Consider the following 26,346-nt stretch of genomic DNA (forward strand, 5'->3'; position numbering starts at 1 on the left):
ATTCAAAAGGAAGACCTTGCCAAAAGAGACCTTTCCAGCCGGCGTCATCATAAAAGCTAACTCGAAGGGATGGATGGATGAAGAAAAGATGAGCGAGTGGTTAAGGGAAGTTTACGCGAAGAGGCCGGGTGGCTTTTTTCACGCAGCTCCGTCCATGTTGATATACGACTCCATGCGCGCCCACATCACGCTGGTTTTTAATATATTATTAAAGTTTGACTGACCTATCTGACTGTTTTTTTGACATTCCTTTAGCGCAGTTAGATGCGGCTTATAACACGGGGCGGCTTATAGGTGGACAAAGTTTTGAAATATGCCGTTCATTGAAGGCGCGGCTTATAACCCAGGGCGCCTTATGGTGCGGAAAATACGGTACAACAGTTTTGGAATATGTAATTAATTAATTAATTCAGTCATTATTAACATACTGAGATGAAGAATATCTTATTTTCAATAAGATTGAAAGTATTTCTCATAATTTTTCTTTTTTGTACTTTGTAAGCACTATTCATTTGAACAACTTCTTAAAGTGGATCATATCAGTACAATTTTTAACTTCTTTACTTAATCCATTCCATCATTTAATTCCACATACTGATATGCTAAAGGTTCTAAGTGTTGTACGTGCATACAAATGTTTTAAATTAGATTTTCCTCTAAGGTTATATTTCTCCTCTTTAGTTGAGAAGAATTGTTGTACATTCTTTGGTAGCAGGTTATAGTTTGCTTTGTGCATCATTTTAGCTGTTTGCAGTTTTACCAAATCACCGAACTTTAATATTTTTTACTTAATAAATAAAGGGTTTGTGTGTTCTCTATATCCAACATTATGTATTATTATAACTGATCTTTTTTGTAACACGGTTAGCAAATGTAGCGCACATTTGTAGTTATTTCCCCATAATTCTGCACAATAACTCAGATATGGTAACACTAGCGAGCAGTAAAGAATATGTAGTGATTTTTGGCCCAGGACATATTTTGCTTTATTCATTATTGAAATGTTTTTTGCCACCTTATGTTGTATGTTTTGTATATGAGATTTCCAGTTCATTTGATCATCTATTAATACTCCCAAAAATCTAGTTTCTTTTACCCTTTCAATGTCTACTCTGTCTATTTGTATTTGTGTATGATGCTCTTTTCTACTATTACCAAATAGCATTATTTTAGTTTTACTGAGATTCAAAGATAGTCTGTTTTTGTCAAACCATCTTTTTAATTTGTTCATTTCTTCTGTTATTATTTGTATTATCTTCTGTGTGCTCTCTCCTGAACAGAAAGCAGTTGTGTCGTCCGCGAATAAAACCAACTTTAAGTCCTTTGTAACCTTACAAATGTGGTTTATATAAAGATTGAACAATCTTGGTCCCGGGATTGATCCCTGGGGTACACCACAGGATATATCTAGTCGTGTTGACATATTTTCACCCATCTTCACATATTGCTTCCTGTTGGTTAAATAACTTCTTACCCAATTCAATACCAAACCTCTGATGCCATATCGTTCTAATTTTCGTATTAAAATATCATGATTAATTGTGTCAAATGCTTTTGTTAAGTCCATGAATACCGCGGCCGCACATTCTTTACCATCTATTGCATTGCTCATTTCCTCTGTTATTTTGGTTAATGCTATTGATGTTGAGATATTTGCTCGGAATCCATATTGGTTCTCCACAAGCGTCCCACTTTTCTTGTTCTATTGGCAGATAATTTTGCTTAGTTCAAGTAAAATACCCTTCATTTATTTTTTTTATTTTTCCTTGTTTTTGAACATTGACTTTTTGCAGTGTATATAGTACATGTATATTCTAAATCCATTTTCAAAGTCGCATGCGTTAAATAGGCCTAAATAATTCATCGAAATGAGCATATTGAAAATAATCAAATATGTCAAAGTAAAGAATGAAATAATCAAAACAGATTTAGCAAAGTAGCAATCAACAAAACTCATTTAAGCGGTTACAACATAATATAATCTCATCATCAAAATAACAGCCCATAGCCCCCCGGTGGGGTTTAAGAATGCCATTCTTTTATAAAATACACCATAAATAACCATCACAGGTCTAAAAAGTATTCATAGCACTTTTGCATTTGTAGATCAGTCATTGTTGTATTTCGTGTATTCAGGATTGGATAACATCATTTTCAAATGTCCTTCTGTAACACCCAGTTTATCAGTACTATGGTTCGGCCCAAATTAGGCCTAATTAGTCAAGGCAGGTGTGTCCACCTACATAAAGCCCTCAGCCCCGCCCTGACTCTTTTAGCCACCTGTTCACAGCCATGGTGAGTGACAGCTTATCATTTGTTTGAGTGCATGCTTTTTACTGACTCAAAAAGATTGAATGTTTGTTGTTTGTCCAAGTTGAGCTTCCTTACAAATGTGCACGCTAGTGATGGGTTGATGAGGCGTCATGAAGCGTTTCGACACATTGCAAAACTGTATTGATACTGTGTCGATACTGTGTCACTAAATACTGACATCTGTTGGACATTAAAAATCCCTACAGGCAACCTATGGACCGACTCAACTGACACTGATTTTATGACCTAATATATAGTATATACTAGGTCATAAAATCAGTGTCAGTTGAGATAAAAGATAAAAGATAAAAAAATATATTTTTATTTAAATGAAGTTATGAAATAATCCTAAATGAAATACAATGACTTGGTTTATATTATTGTATATACTATATACAATATTGGTTTAAATTATTGTACATACTATATACAATAATATAAACCAAGTCATTGTATTTCATTTAGGATTATTTCATAACTTCATTTAAATAAAAATATTTTTTTTAAATCTTTTTTAGATACAGTCAATAAATAATGTGAACATGTATCATAACATGGAAATCTAAGAGAACGTGTTGTGAATGAGGATGCTTGTGGACTGGGAAATTATTATTTTTATTTTTTTACACATTTTTATTTAAAATAAAAACAGTTTTTCCAACGTATTCAATTTTAGATGCTTTCTCTTCTTAGTTATTATTTCTCCGGCTGTAGAAAAGACCCGCTCACAGGGCACAGAGGAGGCGTCAGTGCGACACAGTTGGCGTATCGGTCACGTGACCAAAACAGCTCATGATCGGTCACGTGACTTTCTAAAAGCGGTACGCGCACCGACACAGGGTTTTGCTCTATGAGCTCGACGCATGCGCCGATGCATCGGTGTTGCCGGACCCATCACTAGTGCACGCTTTGTAAGGAAGTTTAAGGGCAAACTGTCACATATATGTTGTGAAATTAGTTATTTACACAGAAAGATTCTGTAAATGTTTATTTACATACCTTAATTGTTTCCAAACGGTGTCTGTAACAGGGCAGTAAAACGACGGATCAAACAAAACAGAAGTCATCGTCATGGACCTGCTAAATCCACACCCAGTAAATTTCAAACGAAAAATATTTTTACATATAAGCCGCAGATATATACCTTGTAAAATTAGTTATTTACACATAAATATTCTGTAAATGTTTATTTACATACCTTAATTGTTTCCAAACAGTGTCTGTAACAATACAGTAAAACGGCACATCAAACAAAACAGAACTCATGGTCAAGGACGCGCTAGTTTCGCAATCTAGCTCTCCAATCAGCTAGCAGCTTTCAAATCAGTTGACAAGGTTGCAAACTAAGTAGGTTAGAAAAAAATATTGAATACGATTAAAATCAAGAATAAAATTACTGTTGTATTTTCCGGACTAAAGAGCGCCTATATACTATATAAGCCGCACCCACTAAATTTAAAACGAAAAATATTTTTATATTTAAGTCAAGTTATTTACACATAAATATTGTGTAAATGTTTATTTACATACCTGAACTGTTTCTAAACGGTGTCGGTAACAGGGCAGTAAAACGTTTGATCAAACAAAACAGAAGTCATGGTCATGGACCCGCTAGCTGCGCAGCCTAGCTCTCCAATCAGCTAGCAGCTTTCATATCAGTTGACAAGGTTGCAAACTGTAAGTAGGTTAGAAAAAAATATTGAATACAATTAAAATCAAGAATAAAATGACTGTTGTATTTTCCGGACTAAAGAGCACCTATATACTATATAAGCCGCACCCACTAAATTTAAAACAAAAAATATTTTTATATTTAAGTCAAGTTATTTACACACAAATATTGTGTGAATGTTTATTTACATACCTTAATTGTTTCCAAACGGTGTCGGTAACAGGGCAGTAAAACGGCTGATCAAACAAAAAAGAAGTCATGGTCATGGACCCGCTAGCTGCGCAACCGAGCTCTCCAATCAGCTAGCAGCTTTCATATCAGTTGACAAGGTTGCAAACTGTAAGTAGGTTAGAAAAAAAAAATTGAATACGATTAAAATCAAGAGTAAAATTACTGTCGTATTTTCTGGACTAAAGAGCGCCTATATACTATATAAGCCGCACCCACTAAATTTAAAATGAAAACTATTTTTATATATAAGCCTGATTAGTGCCCAGGAGCAGGTGAGCTTCCCGAACACTAATCAGAGGCAGGCGAAAGGAACCTGCCGTCATGGCAACTAAAACACAAAACAGGGCTGCTGAAACGGAACCTAAACAAGTGAATCAGAATGTAAACAAACTATGATTCGTAGTAGCGACTTATAGTCTGGAATTTATGCTACTCATTTTTCACGGTAGCGAGACTTTGTTTGGGTACAGTCCCCCGGTTTTCTTGCTTTATACCATCCATTTTGCTCCAGTTGGTTGCGCTCTCTCACCACACCGCCGGTTGACTTCAGCCTTGTAAACAACAACAACGGCTAGCCAGTTCCCACAATGCATTGCCAAATCGCCAGCCCCGCCCCTCCGAGCCCTATAAGCACGTGGGGTGTGCCTAATCAAGTGTCCGGCTGGTTTTATCGGCGAGTAAAATGTTTGAGGACGAAGCGTCCGTGTAGCTTTAAGACAGAGCGAAAATCCAAATCCGTGTCCGTGGTCTAAGCCTCGCTCGTCTTGCTCCACGTCTATTTCTGCATCCCCCACGCCGTGGATTAAGTGGGCGGGCCCAGGTCACGCCGATTGAGATGGAAATGAGTCTAGGACAGGCGGAACCAAGATTTGTTATTAGGATGATATTCACACACACACACACACACACACACACACACACACACACACACACACACACACACACACACACACACACACACACACACACACACACACACACATTCTTGTATTTGTGACCTTCTTGAGACCTGAGAAAAATGCCTCCCTCTTTAGGACCAGCCTTTCTAGATATATAAAGAAGTGTATTTACAACATTAATAATATATACATACTATGCACATATGAAAAAAGCTTGTTGTGAAAAATTAGTTGGAATTTCACAAGAAAAAGGTCACAATTTCACAAGAAAAAGGTCACAATTATACAGGGTTATAATCATACTTGCCAACCTTGAGACCTCCGTTTTCGGGAGGTGGGGGCGTGGTCGGGGGTGGGGCGGGGGCGTGGTTGGGGGCGTGGTTAAGATATATATATATAAAAGAAATACTTGACTTTCAGTGAATTCTAGCTATATATATATATATATATATATATATATATATATATATATATATGTCTTAATAAGGTTATCCAAAAAATAGTGCTCGATACCGTAGTAGAGCGCAATATATGTATGTGTGGGAAAAAAAATCACAAGACTATTTCATCTCTACAGGCCTGTTTCATGAGGGGTGGGGGTACCCTCAATCGTCAGGAGATTTATATATATAATATAAATACTTGAATTTCAGTGTTCATTTACAAACTACAACTCACAAACACTTTAGAGTTAGGCTCCACCATCAGAATGTGTACTTAAACTTATAAAGATCACATGGATATTATTCAGTGAGTTGACTCACCAAAACTAACCTGTTATACAGGAGGAAACAGCACACAGGACGTTTCAATTGTTCACAGACTGGTCGCGCTCATCAGAATGACAAGACACTTCCGGTCTGCAGGCGATAGCATTCAATTGGGAAGAAACGCCCTACTGACCAATGTGAATACTGATAAATGTGGAATGACAGCTCCAAAAACGAATTCAAACCACAAAATAAAATAAATAAATCAACACAAAAATGTGACACATTATGAGTGGGTCACATATGCATGTACAGTAGATGGCAGTATTGTCCTGTTTAAAAGTGTCACAACATTGCTGTTTACGGCAGACGAACTGCTTTACGGTAGACACTGTTGTTGTGTGTTGTCAACACGTCACTCAACAGGTCCGCCTGAATTTCGGGAGTTTTTCGGGAGAAAATTTGTCCCGGGAGGTTTTCGGGAGAGGCGCTGAATTTCGGGAGTCTCCCGGAAAATCTGTGAGGGTTGGCAAGTATGGTTATAATAAAAGTCGTCATTTTACTCAACGCAAGTCAAAATGTTACAAGAAAATCTGAACGTTTGTGCAATGTTATGATAAAAGTTGGAATTTTACTCAATAACAGTCACAATTTCACAAGAAAAGCTTAAAATGTTGGCAATTTTACGAAAAGAGTCGTCATTTTACCCGACAAAAGTCACAATTTTATAAGAAAACTTTAAAATGTTGGCAATATTATAATAATAATTGGAATTTTACTTGGCAAAATGATGACAAAAGTCATTATTTTACTCAAAAAAAATGTCACTATTTTACAAGGGAAAAAAATGGCAATATTGTCATAAAAGTCAGAATTTTAGTTTTTTGTATGTGTAATTATTTTTTAATTTTCATTATTTACTTCAAGTTATTACAGTATGTCTCTATATACATATTTATTTCTATTTATTTTAATTAATTTTGGCCAAAGGGGGTGCATTTCAATTTCTTACACACACTTGTTATTTCATGTGTTGGCCAGAGGGGGAGCACTTCAAATTTTTACACCCACTTGTTATTTCCTATGTTGACCAGAGGGGGAGCACTAGTAAAATCGACACACAGTCAATTTGAAAAATACCAATGTCAATGTTTACTTTTGTATGCACATTAAATCAACAAAAAATCCTGACTTTGGAGCAATGTTCACAGACTCTAGTATTTGGCTCTCTATTAGATGCAATGGTTTTCCATATTGGGACCATAATGTATGTCCTAACTTGTTCACACCTCCTCATATGGAAGCTACTTTTCCTTGTTGTCTCAAGAAGGGTAGAAATACCAGAACACACACATTCTTGTATTTGTTACCTTCTTGAGACCTGAGAAAAATGACTCCCTCTTTAGGACCAGCCTTTCTAGATATATAAAGAAGTGTATTTACAACATTAATAATATATACATACTATGCACATATGAAAAAAGCTTGTTGTGAAAAATGAGTTGGAATTTCACAAGAAACAGGTCACAATTTCACAAGAAAAAGGTCACAATTTCACAAGAAAAACTTAGAATTTTGGCGGTGTTATAATAAAAGTCGTCATTTTACTCAACGCAAGTCAAAATGTTACAAGAAAATCTGAACATTTGTGCAATGTTATGATAAAAGTTGGAATTTTACTCAATAACAGTCACAATTTTACAAGAAAAGCTTAAAATGTTGGCAATTTTACGAAAAGAGTCGTCATTTTACCCGACAAAAGTCACAATTTTCTAAGAAAACTTTAAAATGTTGGCAATATTATGATAATAATTGGAATTTTACTTGGCAAAATGATGACAAAAGTCATTATTTTACTCAAAAAAAGTCACTATTTTACAAGAAAAAAAAATGACAATATTGTCATAAAAGTCAGAATTTTAGTTTTTTGTGTGTGTAATTATTTTTTAATTTTCATTATTTACTTCAAGTTATTACAGTATGTCTCTATATACATATTTATTTTTATTTATTTTAATAAATTTTGGCCAAAGGGGGCGCATTTCAATTTCTTACACACACTTGTTATTTCATATGTTGGCCAGAGGGGGAGCTCTTCAAATTTTTACACCCACTTGTTATTTCATATGTTGACCAGAGGGGGAGCACTAATAAAATCGACACACAGTCAATTTGAAAAATACCAATGTCAATGTTTACTTTTGTATGCACATTAAATCAACAAAAAATCCTGACTTTGGAGCAATGTTCACAGACTCTAGTATTTGGCTCTCTATTAGATGCAATGGTTTTCCGTATTGGGACCATAATGTATGTCCTAACTAGTTCACACCTCCTCATATGGAAGCTACTTTTCCTTGTTGTCTCAAGAAGGGTAGACATACAAGAACACACACATTCTTGTATTTGTTACCTTCTTGAGACCTGAGAAAAATGCCTCCTTCTTTAGGACCAGCCTTTCTAGATATATAAAGAAGTGTATTTACAACATTAATAATATATACACACTATGCACATATGAAAAAAGCTTGTTGTGAAAAATGAGTTGGAATTTCACAAGAAAAAGGTCACAATTTCACAAGAAAAAGGTCACAATTTCACAAGAAAAACTTAGAATTTTGGCGGTGTTATAATAAGAGTCGTCATTTTACTCAACGCAAGTCAAAATGTTACAAGAAAATCTGAACATTTGTGCAATGTTATGATAAAAGTTGGAATTTTACTCAATAACAGTCACAATTTTACAAGAAAAGCTTAAAATGTTGGCAATTTTACGAAAAGAGTCGCCATTTTACCCGACAAAAGTCACAATTTTATAAGAAAACTTTAAAATGTTGGCAATATTATAATAATAATTGGAATTTTACTTGGCAAAATGATGACAAAAGTCATCATTTTAAGAGTCGTCATTTTACCCGACAAAAGTCAATAAGAAAACTTTAAAATGTTGGAAATATTATAATAATAATTGGAATTTTACTTGGCAAAATGATGACAAAAGTCATCATTTTACTCAAAAATGTTTCACTATTTTACAAGAATTTTTTTTTTTTGCCAATATTGTCATAAAAGTCAGAATTTTAATTTTTTGTGTGTGTAATTATTTTTTAATTTTCATTATTTACTTCAAGTTATTACAGTATGTCTCTATATACATATTTATTTTTATTTATTTTAATTAATTTTGGCCAAAGGGGGCGCATTTCAATTTCTTACACACACTTGTTATTTCATATGTTGGCCAGAGGGGGAGCACTTCAAATTTTTACACCCACTTGTTATTTCATATGTTGACCAGAGGGGGAGCACTAACAAAATCGACACACAGTCAATTTGAAAAATACCAATGTCAATGTTTACTTTTGTATGCACATTAAATCAACAAAAAAATCCTGACTTTGGAGCAATGTTCACAGACTCTAGTATTTGGCTCTCTATTAGATGCAATGGTTTTCCGTATTGGGACCATAATGTATGTCCTAACTTGTTCACACCTCCTCATATGGAAGCTACTTTTCCTTGTTGTCTCAAGAAGGGTAGAAATACAAGAACACACACATTCTTGTATTTGTTACCTTCTTGAGACCTGAGAAAAATGCCTCCCTCTTTAGGACCAGCCTTTCTAGATATATAAAGAAGTGTATTTACAACATTAATAATACATAGATACTATGCAAATATGAAAAAAGCTTGTTGTGAAAAATGAGTTGGAATTTCACAAGAAACAGGTCACAATTTCACAAGAAAAAGGTCACAATTTCACAAGAAAAACTTAGAATTTTGGCGGTGTTATAATAAAACTAGCCATTTTACTCAATGCAAGTCAAAATGTTACAAGAAAATCTGAACATTTGTGCAATGTTATGATAAAAGTTGGAATTTTACTCAATAACAGTCACAATTTTACAAGAAAAGCTTAAAATGTTGGCAATTTTACGAAAAGAGTCGTCATTTTACCCGACAAAAGTCACAATTTTATAAGAAAACTTTAAAATGTTGGCAATATTATAATAATAATTGGAATTTTACTTGGCAAAATGATGACAAAAGTCATTATTTTACTCCAAAAAAATGTCACTATTTTACAAGAAAAAAAAATGGCAATATTGTCATAAAAGTCAGAATTTTAGTTTTTTGTGTGTGTAATTATTATTTAATTTTCATTATTTACTTCAAGTTATTACAGTATGTCTCTATATACATATTTATTTTTATTTATTTTTATTAATTTTGGCCAAAGGGGGTGCATTTCAATTTCTTACACACACTTGTTATTTCATATGTTGGCCAGAGGGGGAGCACTTCAAATTTTTACACCCACTTGTTATTTCCTATGTTGACCAGAGGGGGAGCACTAGTAAAATCGACACACAGTCAATTTGAAAAATACCAATGTCAATGTTTACTTTTGTATGCACATTAAATCAACAAAAAATCCTGACTTTGGAGCAATGTTCACAGACTCTAGTATTTGGCTCTCTATTAGATGCAATGGTTTTCCGTATTGGGACCATAATGTATGTCCTAACTTGTTCATTCCTCCTCATATGGAAGCTACTTTTCCTTGTTGTCTCAAGAAGGGTAGAAATACAAGAACACACACATTCTTGTATTTGTTACCTTCTTGAGACCTGAGAAAAATGCCTCCCTCTTTAGGACCAGCCTTTCTAGATATATAAAGATGTGTATTTACAACATTAATTATATATACATACTATGCAAATATAAACAAAGCTTGTTGTGAAAAATGAGTTGGAATTTCACAGGAAAAGTCACAATTTCACAAGAAAAACTTAGACTTTTGGCAGTATTATAATAAAAGTCCTCATTTTACTCAACACAAGTCAAAATTTTACAAGAAAAACTGAACATTTGTGCAATTTTATGATAAAAGTTGGAATTTTACGGACAAAAGTTTAAATTTTATAAGAAAACCTTAACATATTGGCAATGTAATAATAATGATGGAAATTTTACTTGGCAAAATGATAAGAAAAGTCATAATTTTACTCAAAAAAAATTCACTATTTTACAAGAGCAACCAAAAAAAATTGGCAATATTGTCAAAAGTCAGAATTTTGTATGACAAATGTCACTATTTTAAATAAAAAATAAATAATTTTACATAAAAAATAAATAATTTTACATAAAAAAATAATTTTACGAGAAAATATTGCAATATTACAGAAACAAAAAGAATATGAGAAATTGTTCTCAATTTTATAAGAAAAAAGTTGACAGTGTGAGAAAAAGACTGCTTTAATTTTTTTGTTTTTGTGTGTGTGTAATTGTTTTTTAATCTTCATTATTTACTTCAAGTTATTACAGTATCGCTCTCTCTCTCTCTCTCTCTCTCTCTCTCTCTCTCTCTCTCTCTCTCTCTCTCTCTCTCTCTCTCTCTCTCTCTCTCTCTACATGTATATGTATATATATATAATTTTTTTTTAAATTAATTTTGGCCAAAGGAGGCGCATTTCAATTTCTTACACACATTTGTTATTACACACACTGGCCAGAGGGGGAGCAAACCCACTTGTTATTTCATATGTTGACCATAGCACTTATAAAATAGACACGTAGTCAATTTGAAAAATACCAATGTCAATGTTTACTTTTGTATGCACATTAAATCAACCAAAAAAATCCTGACTTTGGTGCAATGTTCACGGACTCTAGTATTTGGCTCTCTATTAGATGCAATGTTATTGGGACCATGATTATGTCTTAACTTGTTCACACCTCCTCATATGGAAGCTACTTTTCCTTCTTGATGTCTCAAGAAGGGTAGAAATACAAGAACACACACACATACACGCAAACACACACACATTCTTGTAATTCTTACCTTCCCGAGACCTGAGAAAAAAGCCTCCCTCTTTAGGACCAGCCTTTCTAGATATATAAAAAAGTGTATTTACAACATTAATAATATATACATACTATGCAAATATAAAAAAAAAGCTTGTGAAAAATTAGTTGGAATTTCACAAGAAAAACTTAAGAATGTTTGCAGTATTATAATAAAAGTCGTCATTTTACTCAACACAAGTCAACATTTTACAAGAAAAACTGAATATTTGTGCAATGTTATGATAAAAGTTAGAATTGTATTTAATAACGGTCACAATTTTACAAGAAAACTTTAAAATGTTGGCAATATTATAATAATAATCAGAATTTTACTTGGCAAAATGATGACAGAAGTCATCATTTTACTCAAAAAAAATGTCACTATTTTACAAGAACAACCAAAAAAAAAATTGGCAATATTGTCATAAAAGTCAGAATTTTATGACAAATGTCACCATTTTGCATTAAAAAGTAGTAATTGTACATACAAAAGCAATAATTTTACGAGAAAATATTGCAACATTACAGAAACAGAAAGATTATGAGAAATTGTTCCCAATTTTTATAAGAAAAAAGTCGACACATTGTGAGAAAAACACTACTTTTATTTATTTTAATTTTTTTTTTGTGTAATTGGTTTTTAATCTTCATTATTTACTTCAAGTTATTACAGTATGTCTCTATATACATATTGTATATATATATTTTTTTTAATTAATTTTGGCCAAAGAAGGCGCATCTCAATTTCTTACACACACTTGTTATTACACACACTGGCCAGAGGGGGAGCAAACCCACTTGTTATTTCATATGTTGACCAGAGGGGGAGCACTTATAAAACCGACACAGTCTATTTGAAAAATACCAAAGTCAATGTTTACTTTTGTATGCACATTAAATCAACAAAAAAATCCTGACTTTGGAGCAATGTTCACAGACTCTAGTATATGTTATTGGGACCATGATTATATCCTAACTTGTTCACACCTCCTCATATGGAAGATACTTTTCCTTATTGATGTCTCAAGAAGGGTAGAAATACAAGAACACACACACACACACACACACACACACACACACACACACACACACACACACACACACACACACACACACCATCAGTCAGTTATATAATCTCCCCCCTGTGCTTTCTCTTCTTCTCGCATGGCGACCTAACTGTGGTATCGGCCAAAAAAAAATAACGTTTTTTTCTTGTCGGGAAATCATCTAAGCAGCGATGATTAGGAAGTGACAAAAGAAAGACAGAGCTCAAATAGCATGTTAATTATTCAATATGTGTTCATATTTAGTGACATGAACTCCATTTAGCAAAGGACGCCATGAAAGACACTGTTTTAATGGATCATTTTGTGAAAATCAACATATTTTTTAATAATAAATTCTATTGACCAAAAGCAGTGAAGTTGTCACGTTGTGTAAATGGTAAATAAAAAGAGAATACAACAACTTATATTCAATTGAATAGACTGCAAAGACAAGATTTTTCATATTCACGCTGGTAAACTTTGTTATTTTTTGCAAATATTAGCTCATTTGGAATTTGATGCCTTCGACATGTTTCGAAAAAGCTGGCACAAGTGGCAAAAAAGACTGAGAATGTTGAGGAATGCTCGTCCAAGACTTATTTGGAACATCCCACAGGTGAAAGGGCTAATTGGGAACAGGTGGGTGCCATGATTGGGTATAAAAGCAGCTTCCATGAAATGCTCAGTCATTCACAAACAAGGACGGGGCGAGGGTCACCACTTTGTCAACAAATGCCTGAGCAAAATGTTTAAGAACAACATTTCTCAAGCAGCTATTGCAAGGAATTTAAGGATTTCACCATCTACGCTCTGTAATATCATCAAAAGGTTCAGAGAATCTAAGGAAATCACTGCACGTAAGCGGCAAGGCCCGTGACCTTCGATCCCTGCAACAACAAGCGACATCAGTGTGTAAAGGATATCACCACATGGGCTCAGGAACACTTCAGAAACCCACTGTCAGTAAGTACAGTTGGTCGCTACATCTGTACGTGCAAGTTAAAACTCTACTATGCAAAAACCAAAGCCATTTATCAACAACACCCGTAAGCGCAGCCAGCTTTGCTGGGCCCGAGCTCATCTAAGATGGACCGATGCAAAGTGGAAAAGTGTTCTGCGGTCTGACGAGTCCACATTTCAAATTGTTTTTGGAAACCGTGGACAAAGAGGAAAAGAACCATCCGGATTGTTCTCGGTGCAAAGTGTAAAAGGAAGCATGTGTGATGGTATGGGGGTGTATTAGTGCCCAAGACATGGGTAACTTACACATCTGTGAAGGCGCCATTAATGCTGAAAGGTACATACAGCTTTTGGAGCAACATATGTTGCCATCCAAGCAACGTTGTCATGGACGCCCCTGCTTATTTCAGCAAGACGATGCCGAGCCACGTGTTACAACAGCGTGGCTTCATAGTAAAAGAGTGCGGGTACTAGACTGGCCTGCCTGTCCAGTCCGCATGGATGAGCGAGGATAAGTCCAAGGAGACCGAGGCGTCCGATAGCTGCTCATTCAGCCAAGACACTGTGAAGCTTGTCCAGCTCCGCAGTCCTGTCTCTTCATCCGCATCTCCTCCGGTCTCTCCAAACGGACTCTGGTGTGGCAGAGACCCAGCAGCTGGTCTCCGTGGCCAAAAGCCTCCAGGGAGGCAGATCCAGAAGTTCACAAAAAAGCACTGCAGAAGTGCCACCCCTCGTCACACGGTCCCAAAAGGGTCCCCAACCAAAAGGCCAAAAAAAAAAAACCCCACCATGTTATATCAAACTTTGAGTGTACTCCAAAACAAAATGTTATTTGTATGTTTTGCTAGTTTTACCAAGTCAGATTTCAGGAAAAAATGCTAAGATATACTTTTAAAGTGAAGTCCGTGAACGCAACACGGAGCAGCAAAGAACACGCACGATTTACAAAAGAGAAACCATGTGGGTGCTCCCTCTCAGACTCTGTTGCCCTCCCTCGCTCCTACTGTGTTGTTTTGCACGCCTCCAGGCCTCGTTTGTATCCACAGTAGTATTTTCCCATTAAAAATATTGATTTCAATTAGTCCAAAACTCTTGTTTATTGCGCTAAAACGTGAAAGATATTTAATTGTATTGCTCGGGCAAAACAAGCTGCAGATTCTAACACGCGATTAAAAGCCGCTTGATTGCAATGATGTCATCAATATTGTCATGTCAGCCTTGAAATAGCACAATGTCGGCTGAGGGATTCAATATAGAAAGTCTTTGTTGACCTTTTCAGGATTTGTTGTTCGTGTCCTTCAACAAGAAATAAATTTCAATGAATTGAATGATTTGTTGATTAGTTTACAAACGGGGAAAGTGTCAAACACAGTGAGAATGATCTTTTTGAGCATTAAGCAAACACAAACTTGACATTCAAACTTTGATTAGGTCTCCTTATCGAGCCCAGGAAAGTTTTTCTTTTTGCTTTCTATTTTTTTTCACAGCGCTCTTAAAGCAGAAGCAGCAGTTTACTGGATTTTCATCGTCCAGTCTGAGTTGTTTTGTTTAGCTGGCACAAGTGGCAAAAAAGACAGAGAAAGTTGAGGAATCAAACTCTTATTCGGAACATCCCACAGGTGAACAGGCTGATTGGGAACAGGTGGGTGCCATGATTGGCTATAAAAGTAGATTCCATGAAATGCTCAGTCATTCACAAACAAGGACGGGGCGAGGGTCACCACTTTGTCAACAAATGCCTGAGCAAATTGTTTGAGAACGACATTTCTCAACCAGCTATTGCAAGGAATTTAGGGATTTCACCATCTACGCTCCGTAATATCATCAAAAGGTTCAGAGAATCTGGACAAATCACTGCACATAAGCCATGATATTACACACCTTGGATCCCTCAGGTGGTACTGCATCAAAAAGCCACATCAGTGTGTAAAGGATATCACCACATGGGCTCAGGAACACTTCAGAAAACCACTGTCAGTAACTACAGTTCTTCGTTACATCTGTAAGTGCAAGTTAAAACTCTATTATGCAAAGCAAAAGCCATTTATCAACAACACCCAGAGACGCTTCGCTGGGCCCAAGCTCATCTAAGATGGACCGATGCAAAGTGGAAAAGTGTTGTGTGGTCTGACGAGTCCACATTTCATATTGTTATTGGAAACTGTGGACGTGGTGTCCTCCGGACCAAAGAGGAAAAGAACCATCCGGACTGTTCTCGGGTGAAAGTGTAAAAGGCAGCATGTGTGATGGTATGGGGGTGTATTAGTGCCCAAGACATGGGTAACTTACACATCTGTGAAGGCACCATTAATGCTGCAAGGTACATACAGCTTTTGGAGCAACATATGTTGCCATCCAAGCAACATTACCAGGGACGCCCCTGCTTATTTCAGCAAGACAATGCCAAGCCATGTGTTACAACACAATATCATCAAAAGGTTCAGAGAATCTGGAGAAATCACTAAGCCATGATATTACACACCTTGGATCCCTCGGGCGGTACTGCATCAAAAAGCGACATCAGTGTGTAAAGGATATCACCACATGGGCTCAGGAACACTTCAGAAAACCACTGTCAGTAACTACAGTTCTTCGTTACGTCTGTAAGTGCAAGTTAAAACTCTACTATGCAAAGCCAAAGCCATTTATCAACAACACCCGGAGACGCTTCACTGGGCCCGAGCTCATCTAAGATGGACCGATGCAAAGTGGAAAAGTGTTCTGTGGTCTGACGGGTCCACATTTCATATTGTTATTGGAAACTGTGGACGTGGTGTCCTCCGGCCCAAAGAGGAAAAGAACCATCCGGACTGTTCTCGGGTGAAAGTGTAAAAGGCAGCATGTGTGATGGTATGGGGGTGTATTAGTGCCCAAGACATGGGTAACTTACACATCTGTGAAGGCACCATTAATGCTGCAAGGTACATACAGCTTTTGGAGCAACATATGTTGCCATCCAAGCAACATTACCAGGGACGCCCCTGCTTATTTCAGCAAGACAATGCCAAGCCATGTGTTACAACACAATATCATCAAAAGGTTCAGAGAATCTGGAGAAATCACTAAGCCATGATATTACACACCTTGGATCCCTCGGGCGGTACTGCATCAAAAAGCGACATCAGTGTGTAAAGGATATCACCACATGGGCTCAGGAACACTTCAGAAAACCACTGTCAGTAACTACAGTCCTTCGTTACATCTGTAAGTGCAAGTTAAAACCCTATTATGCAAAGCCAAAGCCATTTATCAACAACACCCGGAGACGCTTCACTGGGCCCAAGCTCATCTAAGATGGACCGATGCAAAGTGGAAAAGTGTTCTGTGGTCTGACGAGTCCACATTTCATATTGTTATTGGAAACTGTGGACGTGGTGTCCTCCGGACCAAAGAGGAAAAGAACCATCCGGACTGTTCTAGGGTGAAAGTGTAAAAGGCAGCATGTGTGATGGTATGGGGGTGTATTAGTGCCCAAGACATGGGTAACTTACACATCTGTGAAGGCACCATTAATGCTGAAAGGTACATAGAGCTTTTGGAGCAACATATGTTGCCATCCAAGCAACATTACCATGGACGCCCCTGCTTATTTCAGCAAGACAATGCCAAGCCATGTGTTACAACACAATATCATCAAAAGGTTCAGAGAATCTGGAGAAATCACTAAGCCATGATATTACGCACCTTGGATCCCTCAGGTGGTACTGCATCAAAAAGCGACATCAGTGTGTAAAGGATATCACCACATGGGCTCAGGAACACTTCAGAAAACCACTGTCAGTAACTACAGTTCTTCGTTACGTCTGTAAGTGCAAGTTAAAACTCTACTATGCAAAGCCAAAGCCATTTATCAACAACACCCGGAGACGCTTCACTGGGCCCAAGCTCATCTAAGATGGACCGATGCAAAGTGGAAAAGTGTTCTGTGGTCTGACGGGTCCACATTTCATATTGTTATTGGAAACTGTGGACGTGGTGTCCTCCGGCCCAAAGAGGAAAAGAACCATCCGGACTGTTCTCGGGTGAAAGTGTAAAAGGCAGCATGTGTGATGGTATGGGGGTGTATTAGTGCCCAAGACATGGGTAACTTACACATCTGTGAAGGCACCATTAATGCTGCAAGGTACATACAGCTTTTGGAGCAACATATGTTGCCATCCAAGCAACATTGCCAGGGACGCCCCTGCTTATTTCAGCAAGACAATGCCAAGCCATGTGTTACAACACAATATGATCAAAAGGTTCAGAGAATCTGGAGAAATCACTAAGCCATGATATTACACACCTTGGATCCCTCGGGCGGTACTGCATCAAAAAGCGACATCAGTGTGTAAAGGATATCACCACATGGGCTCAGGAACACTTCAGAAAACCACTGTCAGTAACTACAGTCCTTCGTTACATCTGTAAGTGCAAGTTAAAACTCTATTATGCAAAGCCAAAGCCATTTATCAACAACACCCGGAGACGCTCCACTGGGCCCAAGCTCATCTAAGATGGACCGATGCAAAGTGGAAAAGTGTTCTGTGGTCTGACGAGTCCACATTTCATATTGTTATTGGAAACTGTGGACGTGGTGTCTTCCGGACCAAAGAGGAAAAGAACCATCCGGATTGTTCTAGGCGCAAAGTGTAAAAGGCAGCATGTGTTATGGTATGGGGGTGTATTAGTGCCCAAGACATGGGTAACTTACACATCTGTGAAGGCACCATTAATGCTGAAAGGTACATACAGGTTTCAGAGCAACATATGTTGCCATCCAAGCAACACTATCATGGACGCCCCTGCTTATTTCAGCAAGACGATGCTAAGCCAGGTGTTACAACAGCGTGGCTTCATAGTAAAAGAGTGTGCGTACTAGACTGGCCTGCCTGTAGACCAGGCATTGAAAATGTGTGAAGGCTAAAATATGAGAAAGGAGACTGTTGAACAACTTAAGCTGTACATCAAGCAAGAATGGGAAATAATTCCACCTCAAAAATGTGTCTCTTAAGTTCCCAAACCTTTACTGAGTGTTGTTAAAAGGAAAGGCCATGTAACACACTGGTAAAAATGCCTTTTTTTGCAATGTGTTGCTGCCATTAAATTCTAAGTACATGATTATTTGCAAAAAAAAAAGACAATGTCTGGTTTGTTGAGTCAGGACTAGACACAACACTTTGAAAAACGTCAAACAGCATCGACAGCTTTTCAATATTTTCATGGATACACGCTAGAGATGCGCGGTTTGCGGGCACAACCGCGGAGTCCGTGGAGTCCGCGGATTATCCGCGGATCGGGCGGATGAAATTTAAAAAATTAGATTTTATCCGCGGGTCGGGTCGGGCGGTTGAAATAAAAAAAAAAAAGATTTTAAATAGATTCAGGCGGGTGGCAGTTAAACCAATTGGTAAATATATATACATAGTTAAATGTTGTTACCCACATACGAAAAACGAGCAGGCACCTGCTGCATATGCCACAACAGAAAAAAAAGAAGAAAAAGAGATGGACACTTTTACGGAGCGGAGAAGGGACGCCTCGCCGGGGTCCGGGACCGAGGCCCCTTCCCCCGAGAGGGCCCCACCGGGAGTCGTAGCTGAGGCGATCCGCGAGAAGGGCCCGACGCACGTCCAGGGTCACCACCGCGCCCACCGCACCGACACCCCGCCTCGTCCGCCTTCGCCGCGGCCGGCGTCACGCGCAGCAGATAAGCAGCTTACCTGCCCGCCACCCCCGGGGCCGGGGGCTCGTAACAGGGGTCACTCCGCGCGCTCCGCCTGCGCAGCTTACCTGCCCGCCACCCCTGTTGCCGGGGGCGCGTAACACGGGTCACTCTGCGCGCAGTGCGCTCACGAAAGGGGTGGGGCTCACCCTGGTTGATATAGACAGCAGGACGGTGGCCATGGAAGTCGGAACCCGCTAAGGAGTGTGTAACAACCCACCTGCCGAATCAACTAGCCCTGAAAATGGATGGCGCTGGAGCGTCGGGCCCATACCCGGCCGTCGCCGGCAGGGAGACGCGCTTGGAGGTGCGCTCAGCGCGGCTCCCATATGATTGCGCACTGGTGTGCGTCTGGGTCGTGACAGCGTGGCACGCGAATGTCTGTGCTGCATTGGATCAGTCTCTTTTCTTTAACAGGCAAAAGCTTTATAACCTCACTAATGCCTTGCATCGTCTATATTAGATATATAACAACGGGCGGGTGCGGGCGGGTGCGGTTCTGATCAAATGTTAGATCGGGTGGATGGCGGATGATTGACGACTTTCTGATGCGGTTGCGGATGAAATAATTGCCTATCCGCGGATCTCTAATACACGCTCATAGGTTTGTGGCTTTGGACGCTGACTGTGATTGACACTGTGGCCGAGTCAGACACGGTTTTTTCACGGTTTATCTGATTTGGCCGTCCGCTTCTTCTCCTTCGCACTAACATTCTCAGTTCCGGTGGTTGGAAGGCAGGATTGTGTCGATCTCTCAGCTGATGACGTATGGAGGAGTGGCGCAATGGGACAATGAAAAAGGAGAATTACCGCCCAAATTGTTCAGGACAAGCTAAAATCATCAGCCCGGAAGTTGGATCTTGGGCGCAGTTGGGTGTTCCAACAGGACAATGACCCCAAACACACCTCAAAAGTGGTAAAGGAATGGCTAAATCAGGCTAGAATGAAGGTTTTAGAATGGCCTTCCCAAAGTCCTGACTTAAAGGTGTGGACAATGCTGAAGAAACAAGTCCATGTCAACACATTTAGCTGAACTGTAGCAATTTAGTGGTCAAGTGGTCAAGCAGAAGCTTGTGGATGGCTACCAAAAGCGCCTTATTGCAGGGAAACTTGCCAAGGGACATGTAAGCAAATATTAACATTGCTGTACGTTAGTGATGGGTTGATGAGGCGTTTCGACACATTGCAAAACTGTATTGACACTGTGTCGATACTGTGTCACTAAATACTGACATCTGCTGGACATTAAAAATCCCTACAGGCAACCTATAGACCGACTCAACTGACACTGATTTTATGACCTAGTCCAGGGGTCGGCAACCCGCGGCTCTAGCGCCGCCCTAGTGGCTCTCTGGAGCTTTTTAAAAAATGTATGAAAAATGGAAAAAGATGAGGGGGTAAAAATATATTTTTTGTTTTAATATGGTTTCTATAGGAGGACAAACATGACACAAACCTCCCTAATTGTTATAAAGCACACTGTTTATATTAAACATGCTTCACTGATTCGAGTATTTGGCGAGCACCGTTTTGTCCTACTAATTTTGGCGGTCCTTGAACTCACCGTGGTTTGTTTACATGTATAACTTTCTCCGACTTTCTAGGACGTGTTTTATGCCACTTCTTTTTCTGTCTCATTTTGTCCACCAAACCTTTAACGTTGTGCATGAATGCGCAAAGGTGAGTTTTGTTGATGTTATTGACTTGTCTGGAGTGCTAATCGGGCATATTTGGTCACTGCATGACTGCAAGCTAATCGATGCTAACATGCTATTTAGGCTAGCTATATGTACATATTGCATCCTTATGCCTCATTTGTAGCTATATTTGAGCTCATTTAGTTTCCTTTAAGTCCTCTTAAATATATTTATATCTCATGACACACTATCTGTATTATATGGCTTTTAATTTTTTGCGGCTCCAGCCAGACAGATTTGTTTTTGTATTTTTGGTCCAATATGGCTCTTTCAACATTTTGGGTTGCCGACCCCTGCACTAGTCTATACAATAATATAAACTAAGTCATTGTATTTCATTTAGGATTATTTCATATCTTCATTTAAATAAAAATATATTTTTATCTTTTTTTTAGATACAGTCAATAAATAATGTGAACATGTATCATAACATGGAAATCTAAGAGAAGGTGTTGTGAATGAGGATGCTTGTGGATTGCGCTCTAGCGCCCCCTAGGAAAAAAAAACAACTAGACTGCCTGTAACTCCCACTAGGAAGGTCGGATCGAGAGACATGAAACAAAAACCTCTATGTAGGTCTGACTTACACCTACCTTTCATAATTGTATATCCTCGGGCAAAAATCAACAGGAAGTTGGTAATTCCCCTTTCAAGACAAAAAAGTACTAAAAACAGTCACTTTTGCCTCTTTGAGCTGTAATTTGACCCTTTTAACATGCTTCAAAACTCACCAAACTGAACGCACACATCAGGACTGGCAAAAAGTGTGATCTAATAAAAAAAACCTAACCCCAAATCTCAAAATTGTGCTCTAGCGCAATTTTTTAATAAAACGCACAAAAAACGGCTCCTCGGATGAAAAAACTGACAAAACTGCCTGTAACTCCCATTGGGAAGGTCAGAGAGAGATGAAACAAAAACCTCTATGTAGGTCTCACTTAGACCTACATTTCATAAATTGACAACCCCCAGCAAAAATCAACAGGAAGTTTGCTGTTCCCCCTTCAAAACAAAATTTTTGTAAAAACCGGTCACCTTTCTTCAAAAACGAACTCCTCTGAGCGCGTTTGTCGTTTCGGCTTCAAACTAACACAGGAGAGAGATTAAACCCTTGTGATTAAAAGTATAGATGGGATTTTTAATAACTGCTCCGGTTTTGATTTTATGACCCTTCAAAGACCCGCTGCGCTGATGCTGCTGCGCTGCTGTTTTTTCAAGATGGCTGCTTAAAAGCAGGAAGCACCAGCGTGCCCACACAATGCAGACAAGGTAGGTACACTAGACAAAAGTCTTGGGACACTTCAGACTAAAAGTAGACAAAAGTATTGGGACACTTAGGACTAGCACCTGCCAAATACGCGGGCCCGACCAACGCTGCTTGCCACTTTAATTTTATTTTTATTTTTTTTTACACATTTTTATTTTTAAAAAACCCAGTTTTTCCAACGTATTACATTTTAGACGATTTCTCTTCTTAGTTATTATTTCTCCGGCTGTAGAAAAGACCCGCCCACAGGGCACGGAGGAGGCGTCAGTGCGACACAGTTCGCGTATCGGTCACGTGACCGATACAGCTCATGCTCGGTCACGTGACTTTCTAAAAGCGGTAAGCGCACCGACACAGGGTTTTGCTCTATGAGCTCGACGCATGCGCCGATGCATCACTACTGTACGTATACTTTTGACCCAGCTGCTTCCCTCTGGATGGCGCTAAAGAACTTCTAAATTCAGAACCGATTGATTTTAAGAAGGCTTTTATTCCCACGTCAATATCTCTACGGGACAGTCATAAATCTGACCGCTATTCCTGTTTCTTTTTAAGCATTATAGTTGAGTGTCTTCTGTAATGTTTCGTCATATAACACATTTTCATCTCACCTTTTATGTCCTGCTGTTGATGTCTTGCAGCTATAAATAGCAGCAATAAACCTAACATCTTTTCCACAGGACTGCAATCTACTGGTGGCTGATTTTGTGTTTCCCACCCATTCACGATCCAAAGGCGCCACGTTACGTCACGCCCGGTTGCCGGCCATCACTCCAGCAGCACTGAGAGTGGGCTCAGCCCAAAACGACCTCGAGGTAATGTTGCCATTTGCTCCACTTTTAACAAAAAATACACAAGTTTGATCAAGGTCAAGGTTCAACTTTATTGTCCCCGCGGGGAAATTTGTCTTGGGCACAGTGCATCATTTCTTAACATACCCAAAAACAACAGAACAAAAACACAAGCACAGACACAACCACAACCATACAACTAACATTTAAACATCAGAACATGGAGCTTGATAGACATAGGTGGCACTTTGATGTAGGCATAAAATCTACAGTATGGAGATAAAGATAAAGTACCAATGTGCATTGCACTAGAGCTCATGGATAAAGTGCTGTGTGCTAAAGTGCTTAGTTCTAAAGTGCTATGTGCTAAAGTGCTATGTGCTAAAAAAGTGCTATCCTATGTATTAAAATTCTATTGCACATTGTTGGTCAGCTTAATGGAGGCTGGGACAAATGATAATTTAAGGCGGTTAGATTTGCATAGTGGGACCCGGAGTCTTCTCCCTGATGGCAGGGTTCCATATTCAGGAAAGAGTGGGTGTTGTGAGTTGGAAATAATTTTCTTAGCTTTTTTCCTAACTGCCTGCTCATAGATGCTCTGTATAGGCTCATATTCTTTCCTCCCTACGATTTTCATTGCCGTTTTATGCATGCCGGCCAGTTTGCTTTTTAGCTTATATGCATTGGCTTTGCTACTGGCGTGCTGCTGATTAGCATTAGCGATTTTACATGGCGATTTCAACACCTCCAAATGTGTTAATGAAAACTACAGCTAAGATGAACGTTGTGGAGAATGCATATATTTTTGATATACTTTAGTATAACATTGCATTGTGTGATCATGATACTGGTACTTTTCCACTCTCGAGATGTTTGTGCGGCCGGTATATATCCCTTGCCTTATTATCTGTTGTTGACTTCCACATTTGGTCCTTGAGCATCCAGTATCTTGTACAAACATGATGAATCACTCCTCAAAAGTGAGCTTTGAGCCAGTTCTGTTCTGTGAAGGACACAATCCCTCTTCTTATGAGCGGGTGCATCTCTCTCTGTTAAAGGGGGCTGCCTTCTCACTATAAGAGTGAACTCCTTTTGTCTTTCTTTTAGATCTCTCTTGGCGATGCAACGGTTGCGTCAAAAGGGCTGGTCTCCTAAAACTTGGCCAAGTACTATTCTGTCTCGGTGGTCCTTGTTGCTCGACATATATGTCATCCAAAAGAACTTGGGAGTGACCAGTGTGTTGTATTCCCTGAGAGGAAGATTGGCCGCGCGTAATCAAACAGCTGTTGCGTAATAAGTACAATACCTACAGTATTAACACATTTTAGGGCGCAACCTAGAGCAAAAACCAAACTGATCAACACACCATAAATTATACACTACTGCCATCTAACGTCTTGGACTTGCAATTGCAACATATTGTTATGCACTCAAAAATGTGATAATAAAATGAAGATATACTAACAAGACGGCAGTTAGCATGATCAGCTCATTTTAACATTTTAAAATAGGTACCCAGGCACCGTGAATCGGTACCGTATCGTTTCAAGTGTGAACAGTACCCACCCCTACCTCCAGGTAGTGTTGTCATTTTCAAAGCCAACAAAGAAATCGAGTCAAAAAACGCTGCAACGTAAGTGAAGCAAGGTTCAACTTTTCTAAAAAAAAATGTGCTAGCTTGATGCTAATATACATTGTTTTTGCTATTGACATGCTACTGATTAGCATTAGTGCTTTTACATGGCGATTTCGACACCTCCGTATTTGTAAACGAAAGCTACAACTAAGATGCACGTTACAATCACACAGCCGGTGTGCAAATAAGTACTATACTTACAGGGTTAACACTTTTTAGGGCGCAACAAAAGAAACTAACCCGACTAGCAAACACAGCATAAACTATACACTACTGCCATATAAGATACTGCAAATGAGATAGTTAAACGAAGTATGACAACTGGACAGCGGTTTAGAAATGTTGCAATAATTAATATTTATTAACGCACACGAAAGTACCAAAAATTGGTAAAACTTGAGTACTGGTATCCAGGCACCGTGAATCGATACTGTATCGTTTCAAATGTGAACGGTACTCATCCCTACCTCCAGGTAGTGTTGTCATCCTCAAAGCCAACAAAGAAATCGAGTCAAAAAACGCTGCAACGTAAGTGAAGTAAGGTTCTACTTTTCTAAAAAAATGTGCTAGCTTGATGCTAATATACATTGTTTTTGCTATTGACATGCTACTGATTAGCATTAGTGCTTTTACATGGCGATTTCGACGCCTCCAAATTTGTAAACGAAAGCTACAACTAAGATGCACGTTACAATCAAACAGCCGGTGTGCAAATAAGTACTATACTTACAGGGTTAACACTTTTTAGGGCGCAACAAAAGAAACTAACCCGACTAGCAAACACAGCATAAACTATACACTACTGCCATATGAGATACTGCAAATGAGATAGTTAAACGAAGTATGACAACTGGACAGCGGTTTAGAAATGTTGCAATAATTAATATTTATTAACGCACACGAAAGTACCAAAAATTGGTACAACTTGAGTACCGGTATCCAAGCACCGTGAATCGATACCGTATCGTTTGAAATGTGAACGGTACTCATCCCTACGTCCAGGTAGTGTTGTCATCCTCAAAGCCAACAAAGAAATCGAGTCAAAAAACGCAACGTAAGTGAAGTAAGGTTCTACTTTTCCAAAAAATGCGCTAGCTTGATGCTAATATTCATTGTTTTTGCTATTGACATGCTACTGATTAGCATTAGTGCTTTTACATGGCGATTTCGACGCCTCCAAATTTGTAAACGAAAGCTACAACTAAGATGCACGTTACAATCAAACAGCCGGTGTGCAAATAAGTACTATACTTACTGGGTTAACACTTTTTAGGGCGCAACAAAAGAAACTAACCCGACTAGCAAACACAGCATAAACTATACACTACTGCCATCTGAGATACTGCAAATGAGATAGTTTAACGAGATATGACAACTGGACAGCGGTTTAGAAATGTTGCAATAATTAATAGTTATTAACGCACACGAAAGTACCAAAAATTGGTACAACTTGAGTAGTGGTATCCAAGCACCGTGAATCGATACCGTATCGTTTGAAATGTGAACGGTACTTATCCCTACCTCCAGGTAATGTTGTCATCCTCAAAGCCAACAAAGAAATCGAGTCAAA

At 38.5% G+C, this 26,346-nt stretch overlaps 1 long non-coding RNA gene across 2 annotated transcripts in view; it reads left to right on the top strand.

Annotated features, from left to right (window-relative positions):
* Positions 1 to 2,279: 2,279 nt before the first annotated feature.
* The window catches only part of LOC133621988 (uncharacterized), a 56,756-nt gene continuing 32,689 nt past the window's right edge, over positions 2,280 to 26,346 (top strand). For both annotated transcript variants that reach the window (XR_009817726.1, XR_009817725.1), the window contains exons 1-2: positions 2,280 to 2,295; positions 23,030 to 23,164. This is a non-coding gene — a long non-coding RNA (uncharacterized lncRNA). The remainder of the gene's footprint in view (positions 2,296 to 23,029; positions 23,165 to 26,346) is intronic.

The sequence above is a fragment of the Nerophis lumbriciformis genome, linkage group LG25 (genome assembly GCF_033978685.3).
Source record: "Nerophis lumbriciformis linkage group LG25, RoL_Nlum_v2.1, whole genome shotgun sequence".
NCBI classification, from domain to species: Eukaryota; Metazoa; Chordata; class Actinopteri; order Syngnathiformes; family Syngnathidae; genus Nerophis; species Nerophis lumbriciformis.